The sequence below is a fragment of the Manis javanica genome, chromosome 8 (assembly GCF_040802235.1).
Source record: "Manis javanica isolate MJ-LG chromosome 8, MJ_LKY, whole genome shotgun sequence".
NCBI classification, from domain to species: Eukaryota; Metazoa; Chordata; class Mammalia; order Pholidota; family Manidae; genus Manis; species Manis javanica.
The window spans coordinates 93057380-93070843 of record NC_133163.1 but is presented as its reverse complement, the minus strand read 5'-3'; the positions used below and the strand labels follow the sequence as shown (position 1 = coordinate 93070843).

Genomic DNA, 13464 nt, shown 5'->3' with positions numbered 1-13464 from the left:
GGTGCCTAGCAGAGCAGGTGCCATTAACAGTCCCTAAAAATTTTTTTTAGTGAATTAAGTAATATTCAAATAGAAACTGGTTAGATTGATGAAAAATTTAAAAACAGGGCTGTTTGCTGGCTTATGGAAGCACTTGAGTGCCAATCCACTATTGAGTTTCATGTTTCAAAGAACTGTGCAGTTTTTTAAAACAGCTCTACAGAGATATGATTCACATACCATGTAATACACAGATTTAAAGTGTGTAATTCTGAGGTTTAAAAAAATTGAGATATAACTGACATATTACATTAGTTTCAGGTGTACAACATGAGATATGTTTTTAAAGAGAGAGACAGAAAACAAAAGAGAAGGGGTCTCTTTTTTCCTTAAGTTGCACACAGGTTCAGATTGTGGTGCTGTCTTTTTTATAATGATGTAAGTTACCTGTTTAGACCCTTTCCTGTTTGGATTAGGGGAAGGTTAGAAAGTGATAGATCAATGGGTGTCTAAAGATGGGTAGAGGAGGCCACATATGAAGGAAAAGGGAAAGAAAAAAGGAATTCTCCAATATATTATTTATTCTATGCTAGGGGAAAAGAAACTATGTTGAAAGGGGCTTATGTTCTGTGTAGGGATTCAATATAAAACTGAACCCATTATCCTTGAATATGCTTTAAGATTGATCCTAGGATCAGAGTCTCATTCTTTCAGACTCAATTATCCAAGGCACACATGCCTAGATTTGAATAATTCTTCTCTTCTTTGTTCTCACAAATATTACTGTATTAGTTATCAATTGCTTCATGACAAAGTGAGCCAAAACTTGGTGCTTAAAACAGCAGTAAACATTTATTATATCGCATAGTTTCTGTGGGGCTAGATTTGGGGAGTGGCTTACCTGGGTGGTTCTGGCTTGGGGTATCTCACAAGGAAGCAGTGGAGATGCCAGATGGGTCTGCAGTCATCTGAAGGCTTTGGCTGGGGCTGGAGGACCTGTTTCCAAGAATGGCTCACTAACATGGCTGGCAAGCTGGTGCTGATCATTGGTGTAATGCCTGAGCTCCTTGCCAACTGGCCACTCCAAGGGGCTGCTTGAGTGTCCTCATGTTATGACAGCTGGCTTCCTTCTAAGTAAGTGATTACCAAGAGCATAAAGCAGAAGCTTTATGACCTAGCCTTGGAATTTGCAATGATAATTTCTGAAAAAGCCCATTGGTTAGATAGGTCAGCCCAATTCAGTATGGGAAGGACTACACAAGGGTGAGGACACCAGGAAGCAGGGATCTTTGGGGGCCAACTTAGGGGCTGGCTACCACATTTATTTTTTAATATATATTTGGTATTACCTCTTATATAATATACTACCTTGCCATTTATCCTAACTAAAAAAATAACTTGGGATAGATCAGTAATTCTTAACGGATGAGACCAGAGGAAAAGGGAGGCAGTCCAATATTCCAAGATTCCCACTTCTGGGGCATTAACTTTCACTATACATTTATTCTTGAACTTCATACCCTGAGATATACTGTTGCTTATTATCAAGGTACTCATCACAGAACACTTCCATCTGCACTGCACTTAAAAAAACAACAACTCTTTCTCAATATAAGCTTCTAGACTGCTTTCTCATATACTCTTGTGTTTATCTTATTCCTCATGGATTTGCAAATGAGTCATAAAATAATCAAAAGAATAATTATCTTTCCATCATTTGAAGACTCTAGCTGTACTATTAATTCAAAATAAACACAACAGTAATTCTGTGAATAAATTCATTAAAACACTTACCCCTGAAAGCAGAGATTACATCTGGGTAGCTTGGAAAGGATACACTGTACTGGCTGAGTGAGTGAAAAATACTCTCCTCAAATAGAGATTAGCTATTCAAATATTGCTAGGCATAATTTCAGCGAATCTGGACATTTCCACCTAAAAACTTCTTTAATTTTAATGAAAAGTATTTACGAAACCTTAATCCTTTCCAATTCAAATTACTTGCCTAGACAAAGCAATAGAAAAAAACGACTGTGGTTTTAATCAGTAGAAAGAAAACAGTTTGGCAACTTACTTTGAGTTTGAAAAGAACAAGATGACCTGCATCATCAATTGCCTTTAATGTACAATTTGTTCAGCTTTTTATCCAAGGATCTAGACATGACAGACCATAGAGGTTCCTGTTTTTAAAAGAAGGTCAAGAGGCTGTGGTATTTCCTGAACAAAAAGCAGCAAATTCTGTAACGGTTCTGATACTGAACATATGATTCATATTTTAACCCTTCTATATGCTTAATCAGTTCCTAATCATAATGTCACTTGAATGAAGAAAGATATTGAAAGTAAAATGAGGCTCATAAGCCATTGCATTCTTTCAGTACATGGCAGACTCCTGGGAGTCACTGTGATTAGTATTAAGTAAAAGACGCATTGGTCAGGGGAGGTTTAAGAGATCTGAGTTTTGGTTCTGCCACGAATTAGTTTCATAGCCTTGGAAAAGTTTAACCTCTTTGAGTTTTTTTCTTCTGTGAGTTGGTGGGTAGGATGGGAGAGGGGTTTAATATTAAGGTTTCTGCTTCTCCAAAGAGCTTGACACAACACCAAAGACAAATAAATCTATTCCATACAGCGTCAGTGCTCGACCCTTCTATTATTTGAAAGTCCTCAAGAGCCCCACGTTCTCTTACGTAGAATCCCATATTGGTCTCACAGACGCTCCTCCCTGAACCCTTAGCTGGTGATTTCAAGAAGGGAATAAAATCTCATTTTTCATGGGTTGTGAAAACCGTGAGGATACTTCAAGCTCCAGGTTGACATTCCCTTGTAGAAGTCTCCGTCTCCTTTCCTCCTCAGACCGTTAGGCCTTTCCTCAGTACCTTCCCGTGGTTAGCTTCATTATAGGCTAAATGAGCGCTTCTGGGGACATCGCCAATTTGCCAGATCCTGGCAGCTCTGGTTTAAGGAGGCGGCATGGCAGGCCCTCATGTTGTGGGGCCCTTTTTCGCGAGTGCTTCGGGGCGTGTAAATTTGCATCATGACAAAGCATTTCCGACTTTAGTCCCAAAAGTTCCGAAAAGACCCTGGGGTCACACCATGCTGTATTACGAATTTAACTGCTGAACTAGGAGGATACCACTCTGCGCAAACCACTAGTTTCAGAAACCCTGCTTCTCTGCGCGGGACCGGCAGGTAGCTGCGGCTGCGACTGGAACTACAAGGCCCAGAATTCCCGCGCGCATGCGCGCTGCCATTGTGACGCTCCTTTCCCGGTAATTCGCCCTCTCAGGCAAACCTGAAGATAGCGGCGATTCTCCGGTGCGGGGCGGAGACACTCTCTGCCTGACTCTCCGCCCTCCTCATGATAGGCAATGGGACCAGCCAACCGAAGCGGCGAGGTTGGGAAGCGTTCTCCAATCGCCACCTGTAGCGGAGAGGTGGGCGTGCGCACTGGCGGGGCAGGTGGGCTAGGCTGTGCCGGGTTGCGAAGGGGGAGAATAACGTCGGGTCGGGTCAGCGGGCGCTGCAGTAGTCGCCGCAGCGGCGATGGGAGCGGTGGGGACCAGGCGGCGGGGGCGGCGGCAGCAGGAGGAGCAGGAGCTGGCACGAGAGCATCGGCTGGGGGCAGACAGAGGCATTAAGAGCAGCCTCCGCCGCCGCCGCCAGTAAACGCGGACCGTATCCGAGGGGAACTACCCAGCCGGCCAGCTCCGAAGCCGCGCTCGGGTCCCGCCGCAGTCGGCGGCGGGGGATGGGCAAGCGGCGGCGGCCCCGCTGAGGGCTGATCCCTGCGGGTCCCGGCTCTGAGCCAGCCCCGAGCCCTCCGCCCGAAATCCCTGCGTCCGCTGACCCAGGTAGGACACACCCCCCCAAGCCCCCGGGGTGCCGCTGGGGGAGCCGCGTGCCCCGCCTTCCCCAGTCCGACCCCCTCCACCGGCCGCGCCCCTCGCGGAGTGACCGACCCGGGTGCAGAGGGGAGGGTACGGAGTCGGCTGGGTCCCTGTTCACGCCCTGGGCTTTTGCCAGACCCTTTGATTCCACTTCGGAGACCATCTGCTTCTCCCGGTTTCCCCGAAAGCTTGTGCTCGCTTTCCCCAGAGGCTTGTGGTGTCTTCACTGAACTTGGAGTATCACGAAGCTTCGTTCTGTTTCTCTCTGTGGGTGACCCACATATCACTTGTATTCAAGCTGCTTCTGATACCAGGACGGAACACAGAGAACTCTCAGGATATACCGAGCGCTTCTTTCCCACACCGCCTATTCAAATATAAGGGGGCCCGAAATTATAGAATCTATTTGCTGTGTAGTAACGACAGTGATTACTGTGACTTTCTGGTACTTGGGGTGCGAAGTAATGACCGGAGGGATTTGCTCATTTGCTTTGACTAAGATGTTATTGTGCCACCCTGGGATGCTGCCGGGAGGGACAAAGGACTCCATACATATGTATTGTCAAATCAGAGAAGTAAATAATTCATTGGGATGCCAGGATACTTTATCCCACAGCGAAGTTAATTTTGTTTCAGTCGTGGCGGCGTGAGCAGTAAAAAATGACATTGATTTGTACTTTGCTTTGAATTAAAGTTGATAGGTGGCAGCAATCCCGGTATTAACTCTTCAGATCATCAAAGCTCTAGATATTCTTTCTTTGAACGTTAAAGAGGGCAATTTTATTATAACCTGTGTATTATGTAAAAATGGTACTGAATGGAAATTGAGTTTTGTATGCGTATCACATTATTATGAATGGGCACATACACACACACACACACACACACACACACACACACACACACACACACACACACACACGGGAGGATCCACTCAGTGTGTTTTGTTACAGTGTTTGGTTCTGAGCCATTAATAACAGTTGCTTTGGTTTCTAAACACTGATTTGCCAGGATAGGCCACAAATATGCGTTTGCTGTTTTCTTTTGCCTAAATGGAATATAGAGTATTGTTCATGTGAGAGGAAGGAGAGATGGGAGATTGATTGTAAAGTATTGAGGGAAATGAATGCTGTGTATTTTTTTTAAAATCAGTAGTTATGACAAAGATTGCTTAATATGACTTGAAGAATTCATAACTCTTAAGATTTTTAAAAATAATAAGTGTGTGGACTTGGATGACATATTGCCATCTATTCAAATTGAAAATATGTTGAAAGGAATCTTTAATTTAGAAGCTTGTGTTTACCTGTATAATACATTTTTATCAAGGCATTAAGAGATGTTTGAAGCATAGTTATAAAGGAAAGTTTCTCTAACACTGCCTTTTTGAGAGTGTTAGGAAATGCTTTATCCTCTTTCAGTTTTAGACATATAAAATAATTTGAAGTCCCTAGCTTCATTAATTTATACTGTTGAGTTGAAACAAATTTGATTTTCAGGAGGGAGCTGACTGAGGATAATGTATCTTGCTCATTATTTTGTACTATGGTTAATACATAATTTAGTGAATTCTCTATTGTACTATGTAACTTCAGATATTTGTGTCTTCTTTTGACTTTCTTTTAAATACTGACTATAATAATTCTTCAGGAAATCTTAATGAGACTAAGTTCATTTTCTTTAACAAATGGAACTCAATTTATACAGGACTTAAAATATCTTCGTGTGTTGAAAGTGAAATTTATGTACTTTAGACAACTTATGAGAGTATTTTAATCCAAATAATGCACTTAAATATAATAGTTAGAGATAGATTGTTCATTTTTCAATGTAAGTGAATATTACAGAGCTGATTTGCTGTGGTCATGGAATTTAAGTTAACTTTGGTGGGGAGCAGGCAATTTAAAGAGTAATTTATAGAGATGACAACTTTACTGTAACTCTTGAGAGACTTTGAACTAGAATTACACAGCTAAGACACTGTCAGATTCCCAATCTTCAGAAACTGCGAGTTAATAAAAGTTGCTTAAAAAAAAAGAAGCAGTATATAAAACAAGGGAAATGTTTAATGACTGTTATTGAACTAGTGGGGGCTGAGTTGATTGAGTTGATTAGCAAAATAAAATTGCCTTTGAGTTAATGGAGAATATAGTGTACTTTTTCTTCCCCCCTAAAAAAAATATATCTCCTATACAAATATTTTTTTACAGATATATGGCAAACAGTTTTTACAGTTTGAGTATATGGTAACTAAAATTAGTCATATATTCCTTTTTTTGCCCTGTTTGAAGTTTTTGAAAAACATTCAAAATGTAGCTGGAGCTATGTTAGTTTTATTTGATTAGTGATATTGCAGGACATCTTTAATATTTATGTTTTAAAAATTTTTTAAATATTTATGCTGTTTTACTTCCTTGTCATCATTTTTTTGTCCAGTGTACTGTAAAAACAATAGTGATGGCAGTAGATTATTTGCCCCCTAGGCTTCAGTGGACAGGTTCCTTCTGTTGAAAGTACATTTATGCATTTGTGCTATAAATATCCAGGTCTTTCAGATTAAATTTTGTACTTCCATGTTTGATGAAAGAACCTTTAAGTTTATGTATACAGAGTTGAGTTTTTTTAGAGCTAATTTTGAGTATAACACATATTCCCACTCAAAAGTTTCTATCCTCACTATCTGGTGATTATTGATGATAGATTTAAAATACAGATTGAAATTATGTTTACATAAACTGAGTGTTAGTTTTTGCCAGAAAATTTCCTTTGTTAAACAGGTGGTTTTTAAGCAGACTTATTGGTAAAAATTTCATTTATGTTTTATTACTCTAAGTTAACCATAATTATTATTCTCTTTGTGGTTATTATTTTATATGCTCTTGAGGTTTAATTGAACATACAGTACCTAGGAACTTCTGTGAGCATTATGAATTTTTATCTATGATTTTTTAACCTTGGTATATAAGATCCTTGATGTTTTGGACTGTTGATAGCTGCTTTTTATTGCATTAAGGATTTTGCTTTCACTTCAATTAGAATAAAGCTTCCTAATGTAAAAAATTAGTTTTCTTTGAAAAGAATCTGGAGTGTTATAGTGTCTTCTGAAAAATGGGAGGTTGTAGCTTCTTGGCTGCCTTTGGTAAGTTGTCAAGATTTAACCTAGCCGTGTTTTCAGAATCATAATTTTTTTGTAACAGAATTTGCATCTTTATTAAAAATAAGAATCAGTATTTTTTAATGTTTGAATTAGAAAATGTATTTGCTACAATATGTTTTTACCAATGTGGCTTTTAGCATTATTTTTATGCTTAACATTTTTCTTTCTGCATTTTCAAGGTCATTGCCTTTTTTAAATTTAATTTAATTTAATTTTGGTCTCATTAATCTACAATTACATGAAGAACATTATGTTTACTAGGCTCCCCCGTTCACAAGTCACCCCCACATACCCCTTCACAGTCACTGTCCATCTGCATAGTAAGATGCTGTAAAATCACTACTTGTCTTCTCTGTTGCACAGCCCTCCCCGTGCCCCCTCCCCACACTATACATGCTAATCGTAATGCCCTCTTTCTTTTTCCCCACCCTTATCCCTCCCTTCCCATCCATCCTCCCCAGTCCTTTTCCCTTTGGTAACTGCTAGTCCATTCTTGGGTTCTGTGCTTCTGCTGCTGTTTTGTTCCTTCAGTTTTCCTTTGTTCTTATACTCCACATATGAGTGAAATCATTTGGTACTTGTCTTTCTCTGCCTAGCTTATTTCACTGAGCATAATACCCTCTGTCTCCATCCATGTTGTTGCGAATGGTAGGCTCTGTTTTTTTCTTATGGCTGAGTAATATTCCATTGTGTATATGTACCACATCTTCTTTATCCATTCGTCTAACTGATGGACATTTAGGTTGCTTCCATATCTTGGCTATTGTAAATACTGCAGAGATAAACATAGGGGTGCATCTGTCTTTTTCAAACTGGAGTGCTGCATTCTTAGGGTAAAATTCCTAGAAGTGGAATTCCTGGGTCAAATGGTATTTCTATTTTGAGCATTCTGAGGAACCTCCATACTGCTTTCCACAATGGTTGAACTGATTTACATTCCCACCAGCAGTGTAGGAGGGTTCCCCTTTCTCCACAACCTCGCCAACATTTGTTGTTGTTTGTCTTTTGGATGGTGGCGATCCTTACTAGTGTGAGGTGATATCTCATTGTGGTTTTAATTTGCATTTCTCTGATGACAAGCGATGTGGAGCATCTTTTCATGTGTCTGTTGGCCATATGAATTTCTTCTTTAGAGAACTGTCTATTCAGCTCCTCTGCCCATTTTTTAATTGGATTATTTGCTTTTTGTTTGTAGAGGTGTGTGAACTCTTTATATATTTTGGATGTCAGCCCTTTATTGGATCTGTCATTTATGAATATGTTCTGCCATACTGTAGGATACCTTTTTGTTCTATTGATGGTGTCCTTTGCTGTACAGAAGCTTTTTATCTTGATATTGTCCCACTTGTTCATTTTTGCTTTTGTTTCCCTTGCCTGGGGAGATACGTTCATGAAGAAGTCACTCATGTTTATATCCATGAGATTTTTGCCTATGTTTTTTTCTAAGAGTTTTATGGTTTTATGACTTACATTCAGGTCTTTGATCCATTTTGAATTTACTTTTGTGTATGGGTTAGACAGTGATCCAGTTTCATTCTCTTACATGTAGCTGTTCAGTTCTGCGAGCACCATCTGTTGAAGACACTGTCATTTCCCCATTGTATGTCCATGGCTCCTTTATCATATATTAATTGGCCATATATGTTTGGGTTAATGTTTGGGGTCTCTATTCTGTTCCACTGGTCTGTGGCTCTGTTCTTGTGCCAGTACCAAATTGTCTTGATTACTATGGCTTTGTAGTAGAGCTTGAAGTTGGGGAGCGAGATCCCCCCCACTTTATTCTTCCTTCTCAGGATTGCTTTGGCTATTTGGGGTCTTCGGTGGTTCCATATAAATTTTTGAACTATTTGTTCCAGTTCATTGAAGAATGCCTTTGGTAATTTGATAGGGATTGCATCAAATCTGTATATTGCTTTGGGCAGGATGGCCATTTTGACGATATTAATTCTTCCTAGCCAGGAGGATGGGATGAGCTTCCATTTGTTAGTGACCTCTTTAATTTCTCTTAAGAGTGTCTTGTAGTTTTCAGGGTGTAGTTCTTTCACTTCCTTGGTTAGGTTTATTCCTAGGTATTTTATTCTTTTTGATGCTATTGTGAATGGAATTGTTTTCCTGATTTCTCTTTCTATTAGTTCATTGTTAGTGTATAGGAAAGCTACAGATTTCTGTGTGTTAATTTTGTATCCTGCAACTTTGCTGAATTCCGATATTAGTTCTAGTAGTTTTGCAGTGGAGTCTTTAGGGTTTTTTATGTACAATATCATGTCATCTGCAAATAGTGACAGTTTGACTTCTTCTTTACCAATCTGGATTCCTTGTGTTTCTTTGTTTTGTCTGATTGATGTGGCTAGGACCTCCGGTACCAAGTTGAATAGCAGTTGGGTGAGTGGGCATCCCTGTCTTGGTCCCAATCTCAGAGGAAAAGTTTTCAGCCTCTCGTTGTTCAGTATGATGTTAGCTGTGGGTTTATCATATATTGCCTTTATTATGCTGAGGTACTTTCCCTCTATGCCCATTTTGTTGAGAGTTTTTATCATGAATGGATGTTGAGTTTTGTTGAATGCTTTTTCTGTATCTATGGAGATGATCATGTGGTTTTTGTCCTTCTTTTTGTTGATGTGGTGGATGATGTTGATGGTTTTTCGAATGTTGCACCATCCTTGCATCCCTGGGATGAATCCCACTTGGTCATGGTGTACGATCCTTTTGATGTATTTTTGAATTCAGTTTGCTAATATTTTGAGTATTTTTGCATCCACGTTCATCAGGGATATTGGTCTGTAGTTTTCTTTTTTGGTGGGTTCTTTGCCTGGTTTTGGTATTAGGGTGATGTTGGCTTCATAGAATGAGTTTGAGAGTTTTCCCTCCTCTTCTATTTTTTGGAAAACATTAAGGAGAATGGGTATTATGTCTTCTCCGTATGTCTGATAAAATTCTGAGATCAATCCTTCTGGCCCGGGGGTTTTGTTCTTTGGTAGTTTTTTGATTACCACTTCAATTTCGTTGGTGGTAATTGGTCTGTTTAGATTTTCTGTTTCTTTCTGAGTCAGTCTTGGAAGGTTGTATTTTTCTAGGAAGTTGTCCATTTCTCCAAGGTCTTCCAGCCTGTTAGCGTACAGGTTTTCATAGTATTCTCTAATAATTATTTGTATTTCTGTGGGGTTTGTCATGATTTTTCCTTTCTTGTTTCTGATTCTGTTGATGTGTGTTGACTCTCTTTTTCTCTTAATAAATCTTGCTAGACGCTTATCTATTTTGTTTATTTTCTTGAAGAACCAACTCTTGGTTTCATTGATTTTTTCTATTGTTTTATTCTTCTCAATTTAATTTATTTCTTCTCTGATCTTTATTATGTCCCTCTGTGTGCTGACCTTAGGCCTCATTTGTTCTTTTTCCAATTTTGATAATTGTGACATTAGACTATTCATTTGGGATTGTTCTTCCTTCTTTAAATATGCCTGAATTGCTATATGCTTTCCTCTTAAGACTGCTTTTGCTGTGTCCCACAGAAGTTGGGGCTTTGTGTTGTTGTTGTCATTTGTTTCCATATATTGCTGGATCTCCATTTTAATTTGGTTGTTGATCCATTGATTATTTAGGAGTATGTTGTTAAGTCTCCATGTGTTTGTGAGCCTTTTTGCTTTCTTTGTACAATTTATTTCTAGTTTTATACCTTTGTGGTCTGAAAAGTTGGTTGGTAGGATTTCAATCTTTTGGAATTTACTGAGGCTCTATTTGTGGGCTAGTATGTGGTCTATTGTGGAGAACGTTCCATGTGCACTTGAGAAGAATGTATATCCTATTGCTTTTGGATGTAGAGTTCTATAGATGTCTATTATGTCCATCTGTTCTAGTGTGTTGTTCAGTACCTCTGTGTCCTTACTTATTTTCTGTTTGGTGAATCTGTCCTTTGGAGTGAGTGGTGTGTTAAAGTCTCCCAAAATGAATGCATTGCATTCTATTTCTTCCTTTAATTCTGTTAGTATTTGTTTCACATATATTGGTGCTCCTTTACTGGGTGCATATATATTTATAATGGTTATATCCTCTTGTTGGACTGAGCCCTTTATCATTATGTAGTGTCCTTCTTTATCTCTTGTTACTTTCTTTGTTTTGAAGTCTACTTTGTCTGATACTAGTATTGCAACACCTGCTTTTTTCTCTCTGTTGTTTGCATGAAATATCTTTTCCCGTCCCTTGACTTTAAGTCTGTGCATGTGTTTGTGTTTGAGGTGAGTCTCTTGTAAGCAGCATATAGATGGGTCTTGCTTTTTTATCCATTCTATTACTCTGTGTCTTTTGATTGGTGCATTCAGTCCATTTACATTTAGGGTGATTATTGAAAGATATGTACTTACTGCCACTGCACGCTTTAGATTCGTGGTTACCAAAGGTTCAAGGTTGGATTCTTTATTGCCTTACTGTCTAACTCAACTCACTTATTGAGCTATTATAAAACAGTCTGATGATTATTTCTCTCCCTTCTTATTCCTCCTTCACCATTCTTCATATGTTGGGTGTTTTGTTCTGTGCTCTTTTTAGGAGTGCTCCCATCTAGAGCAGTCCCTGTAGGATGCCGTAGAGGTGGTTTGTGGGAGGCAGATTCCCTCAACTTTTGCTTGTCTGGGAATTGTTTAGTCCCTCCTACATATTTAACTGATATTCGTGCTGGATACAGTATTCTTAGTTCAAGGCCCTTCTGTTTTATTGCATTAAATATATCATGCCATTCTCTTCTGTCCTGTAAGGTTTCTGTTGAGAAGTCTGATGATAGCCTGATGGGTTTTCCTTTGTAGGTGACCTTTTTTCTCTCTCTGGCTGCCTTTATTACTCTGTCCTTGTCCTTGATCTTTGCCATTTTAATTATTATGTGTCTTGGTGTTGTCCTCTTTGTGTCCTGTCTCTTGGGAGTTCTGTGTGCCTCCATAGTCTGAGCAACTATTTCCTCCCCCAGTTTGGGGAAGTTCTCAGCAATTATTTCTTCAAAGACACGTTCTATCCCTTTTTCTCTCTCTTCTTCTTCTGGTACCCCTATATTGCAGATATTGTTCCTTTTGGATTGGTCATACAGTTCTCTTAATATTGTTTCATTCCTGGAGATCCTTTTATCTCTCTCTGGGTCAGCTTCTATGCATTCCTGTTCTCTGGTTTCTATTCCATCAATGGCCTCTTGCAACTTATCCATTCTGCTTATAAATCCTTCCAGAGTTTGTTTCACTTCTGTAGTCTCCCTCCAGACGTCATCCCTTATCTCTTGCATATTTCTCTGCAGCTCTGTCAGCATGTTTATGATTTTTATTTTGAATTCTTTTTCAGGGAGACTGGTTAGGTCTGTCTCTGCAGATCCTCTCTCAGGTGTTGTCTGAACTATCTTGGACTGGACTAAATTTTTTTGCCTTTTTGTGGTGATAGCAGTGGCTGTAGGCCAGTTGCAGGTGTGTCAACTGGGAGAAGAAAGTTCTTTCCTGCTTGCTGTATGCCTTGCTCTTCTCTACTGTCTGTGTCGGTTACCCACACTCCTAGAGCAGCCACCGGGTTAATCCCCTAAGCTGCTATGTGTGGGGTCTCCGTCAGAGCAGTCGGAGCCCTGTGGGGATTGGCAGGCACGTCCGGTGCGCTCCTCCACGATAATGGGGCCCCTGCTGGGTAGCTGTGTGCCAGCAGCAGTCTTTTGGTCTGGCCTGGGCAGCTGTGCATTGGGCTGGGATTCTGGTCGGCTGCTGGAAGTGTGGCTGCTCTATCTGGCACTGCTGCAGGTTCGCACGGACCTCTCCTGGGCTCCTCTGGCTCTCCTGCTGCCAGCATGCGCGGGCCGCACCCAGGCTGTTCGTTCACCACCGTGGCAGGATCGTATGAGCCGCCCCGGTCCCCTCTGGCACCACCGGCGCACTCGAGCCACTCCTGGTTCCGTCCGGCGCCACCGCTCCCGGCGTGCGCTGCCACTCTCCCACTAGTGGGCTGGTGTGTCGGGGTCCACACCATTTGGAGGAATGACTGGCAGGCTGCTTAGTGCTGTGAGGGGCTTCAGAGCTGCGCTGCCACCCCGGCATTTAGGGTGCCTAAAGTTCCCCGGGATTCCCAGCCGCTGGCTAAGTGTGCCAGGATGACTTTGTCCAGCTGTGGGGTCCCTGTCTCTTTAAGACTTGCAGAAAGCACTCCCTTTTCTTTTGTCTCAGGGGCTCTGGTTGCAGGGACCTGCCCTCAGGTTTTGCTTCTCTGTTTCTCTAATGTCCAGCACCCCATGCACCGTGTGTCTGCATTCCGGGTGCGAATTTCTAGAGCTGGTTGTTTAGCAGTCCTGGGCTTTCACTCCCTCCCCGTTCCGACTCCTTTCTTCCTGCCGGGTTCTGGGGTGGGGGAGCATTCGGGTCCTGCCTAGCCGTGGCTTATATCTTACCCCCTTCGTGTGATGTTGAGTTCTCGCAGATGTAGATGTAATCT

The 13464-nt window shown here is 40.9% G+C and overlaps 1 protein-coding gene across 1 annotated transcript in view; it reads left to right on the top strand.

The window, feature by feature from the left end:
• The first annotated feature begins 3428 nt into the window (after positions 1–3428).
• TTBK2 (tau tubulin kinase 2) overlaps positions 3429–13464 on the top strand; it is a 210033-nt gene continuing 199997 nt past the window's right edge. The window contains exon 1 of the mRNA XM_037018911.2: positions 3429–3830. The gene's annotated coding sequence lies outside the window, so the exon portion shown is untranslated. The remainder of the gene's footprint in view (positions 3831–13464) is intronic.